A 14,274-nucleotide genomic window follows, 5' to 3' on the forward strand; every position below is an offset into this window, starting at 1 on the left:
CCTGCCGAATGCGTGTTCAGTGTGCTAACCACTGTCCCACCTTGCTCGGTCCACCCGCTGATTTTTGTGATATTGGCTTAGAGCATGCGGTGCCCATATACCCGAGTTTGAGCTTCCTCCGTTGCATGCCAATGTCACAAGATGGTGAAATGATCGCAGGTTCATCACATTTGCCAGTTCTCGAATGCACTGATGTGGTTCATTATGGATTAATCCCCGAAAGTCGTCCTGAACTTGGAGAGTCACTAATGTCGAAACGATCCTCCTTACAAGGGGAAAATCATTTTCTTGCCGTGATCTGTCCAATGGTATTATTGCCACACACGGCGCAAATGTTTGTAGCTGACCCCGCTGCTGTCAACCCTCTACTGGACTCAAATAGAAGAATATGCTGGAAATGTTCCGATTTCTCCACTTGGCACTCCATTTTCTAGCGTCCACAGCTCCACTCACTATCTCCCAATTGCAAAATGATAATATGTAAACTCAAACAGAAACTAACTCTCCGTCCCAACAGGCCTTGGAAGGTCCAACGGTACCGACCGGCCGCCGTGTCATCCTCAGACCACAAGCGTCACTGGATGCGGAGATGGAGGGGTATGTGGTCAGCACACCGCTCTCCCGGCCGTATCTCAGTTTACGAGACCGGAGCTGCTACTAGGAGCTCCTCAATTTGCCTCACAAGGGCTGAGTGTACGCCGCTCGCCAACAGCACTCGGCAGACCAGAAGGTCACCCATCCAAGTGCTAGCCCAGCCCGACAGCGCTTAACTTCGGTGATCTGACGGGAACCGGTGTTACCACTGCGGCAAGGCCGTTGGCCAAACAGCAACAGTGAACAACAAATAAAACATGACACCCGATAAATAACCATTTAAATGAGCAGTGACAACTTACTCAAGAGGTGGAGCAGTGGTTGGCACACTGGACTCGCTTTCAAGAGAATGACGATTCATATTCTCCGCCGGTCAGTTCTTCCGTGATTTCCCAAAATCTGTTATTTTAGACAAATGCTGGAATGGTGCCTTTGAAAGGGCACGACTGATTTCCTTCGCTGTCCTTCCATAATCCAAGCTTGTGTTCCACCTCTAGCGACCTCGTTGCCGAAGGGACGTTCAACACTAATCTGCTCTCTTTCCATCCTGAAGTACAAAAGCTCACATCAACAAGAAGTTGTTGGATTTATTGAGCTTTTGCAGTTTGTTCTTAAGTATACGAGGAGCGTTCAATAACAAATGCAACTCATTTTCTCGACAAATTTCGGTTGAAAAAAAATGTGGAATTTCTTGTGGGCCATCGTAGAATATTCCCACATCAGTCCCTATAGTTTCATCAAGCTACGATTGGTGGCGGTCAGAGGTGCGTTCCAAGCAGAGAGCTGTCGTTGAGTTCCTTTTGACGGAAAACCAGAGCATCGAGACATTCATAGGCTGTTGCAGAATGTCTACGAAGACCCGGCAGTGAACAAAAGCACGGTGAGTCCTTGGGCGAAGCGTCTGTAACCTTCGCAACAAGGTCGTGCGAACCCCTCCGATCACCCACTTGAAGGCCGGAGGCACATAACTGTGACTCCTGCAATTTTGGAATGTGTAGACACTCTCATTCGAGATGGTTGACGGATCACAATCAAACACCTCGCTGCTCAACTGGACGTCTGTTTGTAGTGCTGACATATCCGTCCACCAGTTCGGGTACTCAAAACTATGTGCCCGTTCTCTTCCTCGCCGCCTAACAGATCGTAAAGAGCAACGAAGGACCATCTCCTTCTCATTCTCCATGGCAACACAAGGCCACACACAAGCCTGCGTACCTGAGAGGAGCTCGCAAAACTTCCTTGGACTGCTCTTACTCATCCACCCTGCAGCCCAGATCTCACTTCCCAGATTCTGTCTGTTTCGTCACTGAAGGATGCATTCTGCAGGAAGTAGTACGTGAGTGGTGAGGAGATTATTGTTACAGCAATACATTGACTCCGAGTCGACCAATGGCGTGGTACCATGCTGGCATATAGGTCGTCTCAGTAAGGTGGCGTAAGACCGTGGCATAGAACGGAGATTATGTTGAAAAATATAGTTTTGTAGCCCAAAGAGTGGGGAATAATATGGTGTACTGGAATGTTGAATAAAACCAACTCGCTTTTAGAAAAAAAAGTGTTGCATTACTTATTGAACGCCCCTCGTAACTGTTTCTGGCTTAACAACAAACTTTACTTAAAAAAATAGTGCAGTTGGGCTTAGGCTCAAGCATTTCGAGAACTACAGCAGACATATTTATTAGTCTTCTGAAAAAGAGAACCTTCACCGATATGCAGCACATCGTCTATAAAATCTTGTACTATAAGTGCTATTTGAACAAAATGCTACTTTTTACAGATGGAGGAAAAAAATCAGGTTTCGTAAACTGTAAATAAATTTCGTTATTTTCACTATATACACTCTAAGACAAAAAAGGAAACACTACGAAGGAATTATCCGAATGGAATGAAAGTCAGTAGATGTGATATACATGTACAGACAAACAAATGATAACAATTTCAAGAAAAATGGATGACTTATTCAAGAGAAAGAGCTTTAGAAACTGAGCAAGTCAATAAAGCGTTGGTCCACCTCTGACCTTTATGCAAGCAGTTACTTGGCTCGGCACTAATTATCGATTATCAATAAGGGTTGATGTATGTCTTCCTGAGGGATATCGTGCCACACACTGTTCCAGCTGGCGTGTTAGATCGCCAGAATCATGAGCTGGCTTGGAGGTTCTGCCCTTAATCCACGAAACATTCTCAACTGGGGAGAGATCCGGTGACCAGCACAAAGACAAGCAGTAGAAACTCTCCCCACATGCGGGAGGACATCTTGCTGAAATGCAAGCACAGGATGGCTTGCAATGGAGGGCACCTAAACGGGGCGTAGAATATCGTCGACGTACCGTTCTGCTGTAAGGGTGCCGCAGATGACAGCCAAAGGGCTCCTGCTATGAAAAGGAATGGCACTCCAGACCATCTGTCCTAGTTGTCGGGCCGTATGGCGGTCGTCAATCAGGTTGGTACCTCACCGCTGTCCAGGGCGTCTCCAGACTCGTCTTCGCTGTTCATCTGGATTCAGTTCGAAGCGGGACTCATCACTGAAGACAATTCTACTCCAGTCAATGACATTCCCGACTGAAGACGTGTCTGGAGACGCCATCCTGGGCTTGCATTGGAGCAAGGTAATGCCGGCTAACATGCGGCCAGCGTTTTGCTTGTTTTCGTGTTGGCCAGCAAAGTAGCTGGATCTCTTCCCAACTGAGGATGTTTGGAGCATTACGGACAGGACCTTCCAAACAGCTCGGGATTTTGACGATCTAACAGGCCAGTTGGACAGAATATGCACGATATTCCTCAGGAAGATATCCAACAACTCTGTCAGTCAATGCCAAGCCCTATAACTGTTTGCTAAGGGACAGAGGTGGACCAATGCTTACGGTCTTGCTCAATTTGTGAAGCTCTTTCTCTTGAATAAGTAATCCATTTCTTTTGAAATTGTAATCATTTGTTTGTACACGTACATCACATCTAACGATTTCCTTTCTATTCGGATAATACCTTCGTAGTGCGTCGTTCTTTTTTTGTCTTAGAATTTAATTGAATTCACCGCCAAACAAGAAAAAATAGTGAATTTCTTGATCTAAATATCGTGAAGTAATACGTTAGGTATGCCTTCAAAGTGTACAGAAAGCCGACAACAACAGATATTTTGATATGTCATAACTCTGGTCATCCAAACGGTCAAAAGTCTTATGCCCTTCCGTTTTTAGTATAGATGGTATTTAATGTTCTGGTGAGTAAACAAGACTGAACATCTGAGATGAATATATAAGCAGCTAGATGGAGATAACACTTAAGAAATAGTGCACTGCGGTAAATGGGAATGTCACGCTGAATGTTAGGAGTGTCACGAAACAGTACTTCGGTAATTTATCTCAGGAAATAGCTAACACTTTTAAGTCGTATTTAAAACAACAACACGCTACGATGTAAATTAGGGAATAATTTAAGGCAGGAAGTTGATAAATATGATAAAGCCATTATCTCCAAAATTAAGTGTAAGAGCTGAAATATCAAGTATATCGGTCAGACTGGAAGGTCTTTAAGTAGAGGTACAAGGGAACGCAGGACGTTTAGCGCCTTGTTATTTTCAAAAAGTTGTTCTTAGCTAGTCGTTGTCTATGAAACTGACCACCCTTTCTTGGGAACTGAGGAAGAAGACCTCATTATTTGGCACGTTCAGGATAAGAGTAGAAAACTGGATCTGCTATAACAGTTCCAGGTTACGTTACATAGCATAAAAAATGAAAAAATACTGCCTGACAAATGAAGTAAAACACTCTGAAGCATAAGAGTGAACGGTTGTAAACTTCGCAAGTTGAGAGGGTATATGATAGTATTTCCCTGAGTACAAAATAGAGTTAAAAATATAGAGAACTTGGCAGTGTGGGTCCACTTATCATTATGACGTTGCACCCACTCTGGACTGAATGCATGCAATGGATCAGTTGGTAGGCGTGTCATAAATACATTGTATCCTCTCCTGAGGTAAGGTGGCCCACAACTATTGCAACTTGTCCTTGATATCCTCGATACTGGCACTGAGATGGAGATGACGTGACGTCCGAGCTGGTCCCTTACGTGTTCTATAGGGGACTCATCTGGGGTCGTGGTGGCCACGGGAATACCTCAACATCATACACACAGTTCATAGAGACAAGTGACATGTGTGGACGAGCATCGTACTGTTGGAAAGCAGCACCACTTTTGCGTGAACACACATGAAGACGCAGGACCTTCGTGGCGTACTTTATGAGCCTGAGTTCCCTCAAACACTACCAGCCATTATTTGAAATCATACCCAATGGCTTCCCACACAGTAGTGCCAGGAGCGCATCACTGTGCCTCTCCAAAATATTCGAAAAAATCGACCTTTCCCCAGAGACACCATCATACCCATCGGCGATGATCATCCGCCATAGTCTGGAACCGCGATTCATCTCTCGACACAATGAAATGCCATTCATCAGCAGTCCATGCTCCCTGGTTACCGTACTACTCCAGCCACAGGCGTTTGTGTTGTGGTGTTCATGGCAGTATAGGGGTGCAGATGGACATGCTGCAGTACAACTCTACAACGCATCTCATACGCGTTCGATGGGAATGAAGTCAGTGGAACAGACAGGCCAGTCTATCGCCGAATATCCTCTCGTTCCAAGAGCTTCTCCATCTGCATGCTTCCGTAGTCTGGCTGCCGCTGGTACTTGACCAATGGTGCAGGATGACACAGACTGTTGCAGGAAGTCCATTACTTGTTCTTGGGTGGCAGGTACAGATGTGAAGGGCTTACACAAAAATCCTCCCTTGTTGGCGTGCTCGCGTGGTTGGCCTGAACCTCGTGACGAATATACCTGCTCAGTCAAATATCAGGCTACTGACCAGCATGCCTAATGATCACCCACAATAAGGCCCCTTACAAACTCTGTCAGATGCTGATAACACTGTCTCACATCAGTACACAGCATCTATATGTCCTTCATAGAGACTATTCAACATCTGATGCTGTTCACACTCCTTATATACCACAGGCCTGATAACAACATTAAACACAAACAACACCAACGCAATTTATTGCACATTCTACCAGCCACAGAGAATTGCAACTCCGGTAATTCACATATCGTCTGTACACGTGCGAAAGTAGAGAGGATATGGACCTATGAGTGCAATTTAGAGACTGTCTACGTATCATGGTGGCTGACCTTTTTTCACCAGATTTTCCTAGCCCTCTCCCTCCCCTCATACCCCGCATGGTTCTGGCTCAGACAAAGGATTTTCTCCATCTCCCAATCCAAGATGACTAATTCTAGCCCACTTGTCTTAAGTTAATATCGTAGAAGGTTGTGGAGTCATATTTGATTTTCTCATTGCTTCAATACATTTATCATTTAAACACTTGCAACGCAAGTGACCAACCATCAATAATTACGGCAACTCTCGCGGCTCCACCGTTTCAACGTATTTATTTAAATAAATTGGTCTTGTGTTCAAGTTCAGGCTTGAGAGATGTGTTCAACAGCGTTTTCATTGAAATAGCTTGGCGTTGAAGACGTTAAGCTGGCGTTGCCGCATTCCGCTACCAGACCAGTCGCCAGCATCATGCATGTGAACGTGCTGAAATAACTTCCACAACGCATCCCACATGTGCTCGATGGGAATATCCTCTTGTCCCAACAGCTCCTCCACCTGTGTGGTTCGATGCGGTCGTGCATTGTCATCCATAACAATGAAGTCTGGGCCGAATTCACCCCTGAAAAGATGCTCATGGGGTAGGAGTACAGTGTCACAGTAACACTGACCGGTGAGTGAACCGTGTTCAAAGATTTGGAGATCAGTGCGCGCCCACGTAATATCATTCCTCTCCGCACCATAACGCCTGAACCACGAAAACGATCATGTTCAACGATGTTCGTGGGTGTATTACATACCCTCATATGTCGAGAGGAAGGAATATGTATTGTATTACGTTCACTTGCACCGACGACCATTCACAAGTTTTCAACCATACTGGCGAAGGAATGAAATTGCGTACCACAAGAACTCCTTAACAGCCTTGTAGCCAGTACGAGATCGTGTTGCAGAGCATGCATCGTCGCCCGTGGTGATCACACATCCTTTGAAGAACCATGTCCCGCCTTTTGTAATGTCCAGGGCAGCATCATGAAATACGGTAAATTCAATGCAATTATTGCCTTTCAATAAAAGTGTCATTTCTGTTCCTCTCATTGCGTATTTCTTTCAGTTAGATTCTGTTCTACACTGTAGCAGTTCTGTTTACGTAAGGCATTGAGCTATGTTACTCGGCAATGTTACATCATGATAAAGTGGCTTTGGCCCTTAAGTTTTGCACGTCAGTCTATTGCCATGTCATCTGTATAATCCTCTAGATTGTTCCACTATGACCAGTGATGGCTCCAGGATTTTCGACGCACTGCGTGAGCAATACGTTTGCTACGTCCTTCCTGGTAGTCCGTCAGTACCCACTACCAGACTATATGTCGTATTTGCTATATCACATTGTTTAGACAGAAAATAAAACCACTATAAGGAATCAAAGGTGGGTTCATTAAAACTTTGCAAGATTAATCATTAAATGGAAGAATAGCAAATTAACAAACAACTAGTGTTATTATAAGTCAACATACAATATCAGTTTTGTCTCACTCTCAGTTATCATTGTACGAAAATACAGCCACCGCATTCCCGTCAGTTTACACTTATGTATCTACGCTATTAGAACATCGCATTCTTGCCTGGAAAGATGTCCTGGCGCTGACTTTGGATTAGTGGATTACAGAAATAGATCGAAAACTTGTCTGGATATGCGGATGTACCGCCGCGGTCGAGGTTGATTTGTTTATCGTCTAATAGCTATTTCCTTTTCTACGCTACCTCCTTTTCTAAGGCTGCTAATACTTGTATGGTGGAAGGGAAGTGGCCTGTCGAACATTTGAAAAGTGTTCATACACCACCTAACGAAGAAAGTGAAGTACCCACAACAGGAAAAGGAGGCAAAATGAAACTTCACGGATTGAGAGGGTATACGATGCTAAATGAACATGCAGTACGAGCATACTTGTCAGTATGACGTTGCACCTCCTCTGGCCTGGATGTGTTCACTGATTCGGTTGGAAAGGGTGACGTAAAATCTTTGTATCCTCGCCGAACCCAAGCTGACCCACAAATGTTGTAACTGGTCGTTAATATCCCATATGCTAGCAATTGGACGGACGTGTCGTCCAATTTGGTACAATACATGTTCTATCGGGGATATATCTGGCGATCTTGCTGGCCACAGAAGTACCTCACCAAAACACAAGCAGTTCATGTGTAGACGAGAGTTATTCAATTGAAAAATGGCACCACGATGTTGTCAAATGAGAGGTAACACATGAGGATGCAGGGTATGCGTAACATATCATTATGCTGTCAGAGTTCCATCAGGTAATACCAGCACTGCCCTGAAGTCATACAAGTTGGTTCCCCACACCAGAGCGCCAGGACACCGTTGTGCCTCTCCAAAACAGTGTAAGAATGGGGCCTCTCCCCTGGTTGCCACCATACTTGCGGCCAATGTTCATCTCTGGTAGTGCGGAACCACGATTTATGGATGCGCACAATGCGGCACCATTCATCAGCAGTCCATGCTTCCAGGTCGTGGCACCATTCCAAAGGCAGCCGTTTGTGTTGTGGTGTCAATTGCAGCCTACACGTGGAAACGTAATGCCCTAATCCGGCTGCTGCTATCCCCAACCAATGGCGCGGGATGACACAGAATGTTGCATGGATCGTATTTCTTGAGCTCGTATGGCAGGCGTAAACGTGATGAGGTTACGATGGTCCTGGTGCACAATACGTGTATCTTCCCTTATGGTGGTTACATGTGGTCGACCAGAACCTTGCGATGAAAAAGCCTGCCCTCACGTTCCCACACAGAGCAACATCAGACCACAGTCTCATCCGAATGCTCCACAGATCTGGATATTGCACGATTTGATCACCCAGCTTAATGGAGACCCACAATGAGTCCCGTTTCAATCTCTGACAGGTGCTAATAATGCTGTCGCACATGAGTACGTAGTGTCTCAGTGTCCTTCACAGTGATCACTCAACATTTGACTCTGTTCACGCCCTTTATATACCCTAGCTGGCCTGGTGACAACACTAAACATGAACAACACTATCACCAGTGGTGTGTTCATGCATGAAGTCACATTGACATCTGACCCTGTCTTCTGTTTGCTCCAATTTCTTTGTCAGGCAGTGCACATTTGATGGAGAATGTTATCTTGCTGAATGCAGTGTTTGCCATATGCTTATCATCTAATAGCTCGGTCTTGTTCTAAGGCTTCTAATGGCTTCGTTGTTATAAGGTGGACGTTGTCAATAGAGAAATTACTCCTCTGACTGCAGCTAGCGTGTTACCTGTATTAATAAAAGCTAGACACTTTCTACTCCTTCTATATAAATACTGAGGTCTGCAGGGTGGTTTCAGATCTGCACATGCAACGACATCACGATTGTGGAAGCTGACAGCAGTAGCCACTGTCCTCATTTCATAGAACAAGACGCAGAGTCTAGCGCATACCATATTGACCAAACCGTTGTGGTCACGAGATCAGCTATTAGATGTGAATACTGAAACACTTTTTTAACTTCTGTTTCTCTCTCTCTCTCCCACTCTCTCTCTCTCTCTCTCTCTCTCTCTCTCTCTCTCTGTATGTGTGTGTGTGTGTGTGTGTGTGTGTGTGTGTGTGTGTGAGAGAGAGAGAGAGAGAGAGAGAGAGAGAGAGAGAGAGAGAGAGAGGTGGTTGGCTTGGTATGTGGATTTTGGATGTTTTGGTGACTGAGCAGTTGCATGTATTCATGATTGTTAATATTTGCAGTTGATTTGGACGGAGCTGGGCAGCACCTCCCACCACTGCATTCACCACCAATAGGAGTGTTTGGTCAGCATCAGCTAGAATATTTAAATGATGTGCTGCATTTCAGGCCACAGTACATCAATGATGAACAGCAGCTCCAGTGGCTGCTGCTCATGGGCGTAAATGAAATGCTGGAGCTCGTCCCCTCACCAAGACCGCCACCATCAGTGATGAGAGACTATAGTAAACATTAACTAGAACACTGAAACAATGTGCTGTATTTCAGGCTGCAGCAGATCACTGATGATCAATTATAGCTCACAGATCATTATGAAATGCTGTAGCACTTGGCATCAGAGTTGCCACTCCCAATAGCCTAACATAATTACTGAAACTTTTCGGAACACGTATCTGTATCTACACACACACTAATCTAATGTTTTTTGTTCATGTTACAGAGAATATGTAAGGGAACTATCCCAAGGGGCTTTAGAGATCGTTGAGGTGGCAGATTCTTTGTGATGAGGCGTTCGATTACCTAAGCACATCCCATCAACCACAGAAGTACTGTGTGTGTGTGTATGTTTGTCTAAGTTTTCTTAAGACACAAGGGAATTACAAGCACTGGTTGCGAGGGGTTATTGATTTAAATCAATGTGGAAGGCTGAAAATTTGTTCAGGACCAGGATTTGAACCCGGGTCTCCTGCTTACTAGGCAGATTCTCTGTCCACTGCACCGTCCGGACACAGCGGTCATTGCAACTGCTTGGGCTGCCATAGCACACCTCCCCTTGGACCCAACTCTCAACGTATCCACACACTACAAACGTAGAGCACTTTGCTCACTATCCTCGTTACCTGGGACATTTTATCGAATCCTGTTGTGGCACAAATTTTCACCATTCCCCATTGATTTAAATCAATGCCCACCCTCAGTCAATCTCTGTAAATCCTATGTGTATTAATTCATAGAGGCTGCTGGATGAAAATCGTATCTGTTCTTTCGGACATGTCCAGTGTGGGTCATAATTATCGTATGGTAGCGAAACTTGATAGATATATTGATGGATTTATGCAGAGCCGATTTATGCTGCAAAACGTTAGTTCAGCTTGTGGCCACCAGTTGCAAATCTGACTCTGTACACTGTTTGTATGACAGTATGACATCCACGCTGTCATTTGACAAGCCGTAACGTGAGTCTACAGTATGGCTACCGAGAAGAGAGACTATGCACGGTTAGTGAAATTGCTTTTATGTGAACAGCAGCAAATACAGTGCTGCATTGAGAGTATCGCCGACAGAAAGGTTCGTGGAGAGACCCGATGTCATTAAATGGTTGAAAGAAGATGATAACGAAATTCGAAAGCACAAGAGAGCTTCTGTGGCACCTGGAGGAGGAAGGCGTCCTATCCTGGTGAAAGTTATTGACGAGGTCGCATGTGCCCCACGAAGTGCTAGTGCTTGTGCAGTGTCACGAGAATTGTCCATCCCAGGGCCAACAGTACGGAAAGTTTTGCGGTCTATATTGCGCTTGTACCTGTACAAAATCCACACAGTGCAGCAACTGAAACTTCACCAAGCGCACTAACGTTCTTAATTTGCTCGTCGGTTTTTGGCATGGTTCGAAGTTGACGACATGTGGCTCGACAAAATGCTGTGGAGGGATAAGGCGCATTTTACACTACAGGATACTGTGGACTCCCAGAACTGCCGAATTCGGTATACTGTTAAACCGCTTGTTTTGTACAAAGAGCTGTTGCACTCGCTGTATGTGACTGTGTGGTGTCGATTCACAAGTACCTTTAATCTCAATCCGTTCTTCTCGGAAGAGAATACCCCAGAGGGCCTGTCAGGTGTAGCGCAACAGTATGGAAACCACTGCTTTCATGCAAGATGGGTCAACTCCGGATGTCGCTCGCCCTGTGAAAAATCTGTTGAATACTACGTTCCACGAATGTGTTATCTCCAGAGGATTTCCATATGCATGGCCTGCAAGGTGGCCTGATCTGAATCCATGTAACTTTTTGCTGCGGAGATATCTAATAGAACGCATTTATCAGGGACACGCTGCATATCTGAAGGCCACTATACAGGATCACGCTGCGCATGTCCCACTGGAGCTGCTGCGAGTAACTTTTCATCACATCGTTTTACAGATGCAGCATGTCGTCGACGTTTCCAGTGCTCATATTGAACAAATTGTGGAAGTGATGCTTAATAATAAAACGAACATTATTCTTTTGTCACATGTTTGACCTTTTCTGCCCATGTCCCATTCCTAATCTATTACACATGGAAACATTTCTATATGTCTTTCTTGCATTCACAGCACCAAATCTGCACCTAGTGGCCAAAATTGTAACTAATTTTTTTCAGCATACATTGGTTCTGCACTAATGCATCATCATATCTACCAAGTTTCGCTGCCATACGATAGTAATTACAACCCAGATTGGGTCTCTGTGAGTAGCTGCACTTTAATTATAACCACACGATATACCTGTTCCACCTTAACATTCTCTAAGACCGGCTCTTTCTCAATTTTCCGACGTCTCATTCGTCCTAAGGGCTTGTGCTTGTTTATAATGACTGGAATCCTGTCTTCATCCATTTATACCTATATTCTTCCACTTTATCGCTTAAATTAAATATTTCTAATTTCTTCTCGTATATTCTCATTCCTTACAAAATCCTTTTCTGTTATAAGCTTCGAGAGATCTTGTTAATTTTATTTCGGAGGATAAAATGCTGCTTTTGTTGTTTTTTTTCCTTTTTTTCATCTACATCTCTATCCATACCCCGCAACAACCTTACGAAATGTGGAGGAAGGCGCTTTGTCACTGTCACTTCTCCCTATTCCTGTTCCAGTCACATATGGTTTACGGAAAGATCGATTGCTGGTAAGCCACCGTATATGCTCGACTCTCTCTCGTTTTATCTTCATGGCCATTTCGCGTGATGTATGTTGGAGGAAACAATATATCGGTTGACTCTTCTAGGAATTTACACACTCGGAATCTTAACAGTAGACCATACAGTGCCGAAGAGCGCCTCTCTTGCAGCGTCTGCCACTGATATTGCATCCGTGAGACTTCCCAGCTTTCTAAATGAACCTGTAAAGATACGTGCTGCTCTCTTGTGGATCTTTTATATTTCCTCTGTCAATCCCATCTGGCGCATATCCCAGACTGGTGAGTGGTATTCAGTTATTGATCGAACGAGTGTTCGGTAACCTGCTTCCTTTTTTGGTGGGCTACATTTCCTGAGAAATCTTCAAATGAATATCAGTCTGGCATCGGCCTTACCCGCGATTAATTTTATGTGGTCCTTCCACTTCAGATCGCTCCGTACAGATACCACTACAGATTTTGTGGAAGTAATTGCTTCCACTGATTGTTTTGCAAACGTTTAATCGTAATGTAAAGGATCTTTCTGCCAATGTGTTCGTAGTGCGTTACATTTGTTTATGTTGAGGGTCAATTACCACTCACTGCACCAAGCATCGATCCTCTGTAGACCTTCCTGATATTCATTACAATTTTCCAACATTGCGACTTCTCTGTATACGTGTATAGATAAAAAGTAGTGGTAACACTGTTATAGTTCATACCAGACTTTATTAACAGACGTTCGCGGTATTATGAGCCCTCAACATAATCACCACGCGTCTCAATCGCCTTCCTCCACAATGATGCGTCGTACATTATCCGCCCGTCCATCTCTGTTGATGTATCACAAGGAGCAACTTATGGCATGGATGGTGTCGTCTGTTGTGTTGTAGAGCATGCCACGAAGAGTTTCCTTCATTTTGACGAATAGGTCATTACCGTACAGACTCATATCGGGTGAATGCAATGGATCTACATCTACATACATACTCCGTAAGCCACCAGACGTTGTGTGGCGGAGAGTACCTTGAGTACCTCTATCGGTTCTCACTTCTATTCCAGTCTCGTATTGTTCGTGGAAAGAAGGATTGTCGGTATGCCTCGGTGTGGGCTCTAATCTCTCTGATTTTATCCTCATGGTCTCTTCGCGAGATATACGTAGGAGGGAACAATATACTGCTTGACTCCTCGGTGAAGGTATGTTCTCGAAACTTCAACAAAAGCCCGTACCGAGCTACTGAACGTCTCTCCTGCAGAGTCTTCCACTGGAGTTTATCTATCATCTCCGTAACGCTTTCGCGATTACTAAATGATCCTGTAACGAAGCGCGCTGCTCTCCGTTGGATCTTCTCTATCTCTTCTATCAACCCTATCTGGTACGGATCCCACACTGCTGAGCAGTATTCAAGCAGTGGGCGAACAAGCGTACTGTAACCTACTTCCTTTGTTTTCGGATTGCATTTCCTTAGGATTCTTCCAATGAATCTCAGTCTGGCATCTGCTTTACCGATGATCAACTTTATACGATAATTCCATTTTAAATCACTCCTAATGCGTACTCCCAGATAATTTATGGAATTAACTGCTTCCAGTTGCTGACCTGCTAAATGATATGGGATCTTTCTTTCTATGTATTCGCATCACATTACACTCGTCTACATTGAGATTCAATTGCCATTCCCTGCACCATGCATCAATTCGCTGCAGATCCTCCTGCATTTCAGTACAATTTTCCATTGTTACAACCTCTCGATATAGCACAGCATCATCCGCAAAAAGCCTCAGTGAACTTCCGATGTCATCCACAAGGTCATTTATGTATATTGTGAATAGCAACGGTCCTACGACACTCCCCTGCGGCACACCTGAAATCACTCTTACTTCGGAAGACTTCTCTCCATTGAGAATGACATGCTGCGTTCTGTTATCTAGGAACTCT

General features: G+C 44.5%; 1 pseudogene; it reads right to left on the reverse strand.

Annotated features, from left to right (window-relative positions):
- Positions 1-703: 703 nt before the first annotated feature.
- LOC126254074 (5S ribosomal RNA) lies at positions 704-821 on the reverse strand (annotated as a pseudogene).
- Between the last annotated feature and the right edge of the window lie 13,453 nt (positions 822-14,274).

This window comes from Schistocerca nitens, chromosome 4, assembly GCF_023898315.1.
Source record: "Schistocerca nitens isolate TAMUIC-IGC-003100 chromosome 4, iqSchNite1.1, whole genome shotgun sequence".
NCBI lineage: Eukaryota > Metazoa > Arthropoda > Insecta > Orthoptera > Acrididae > Schistocerca > Schistocerca nitens.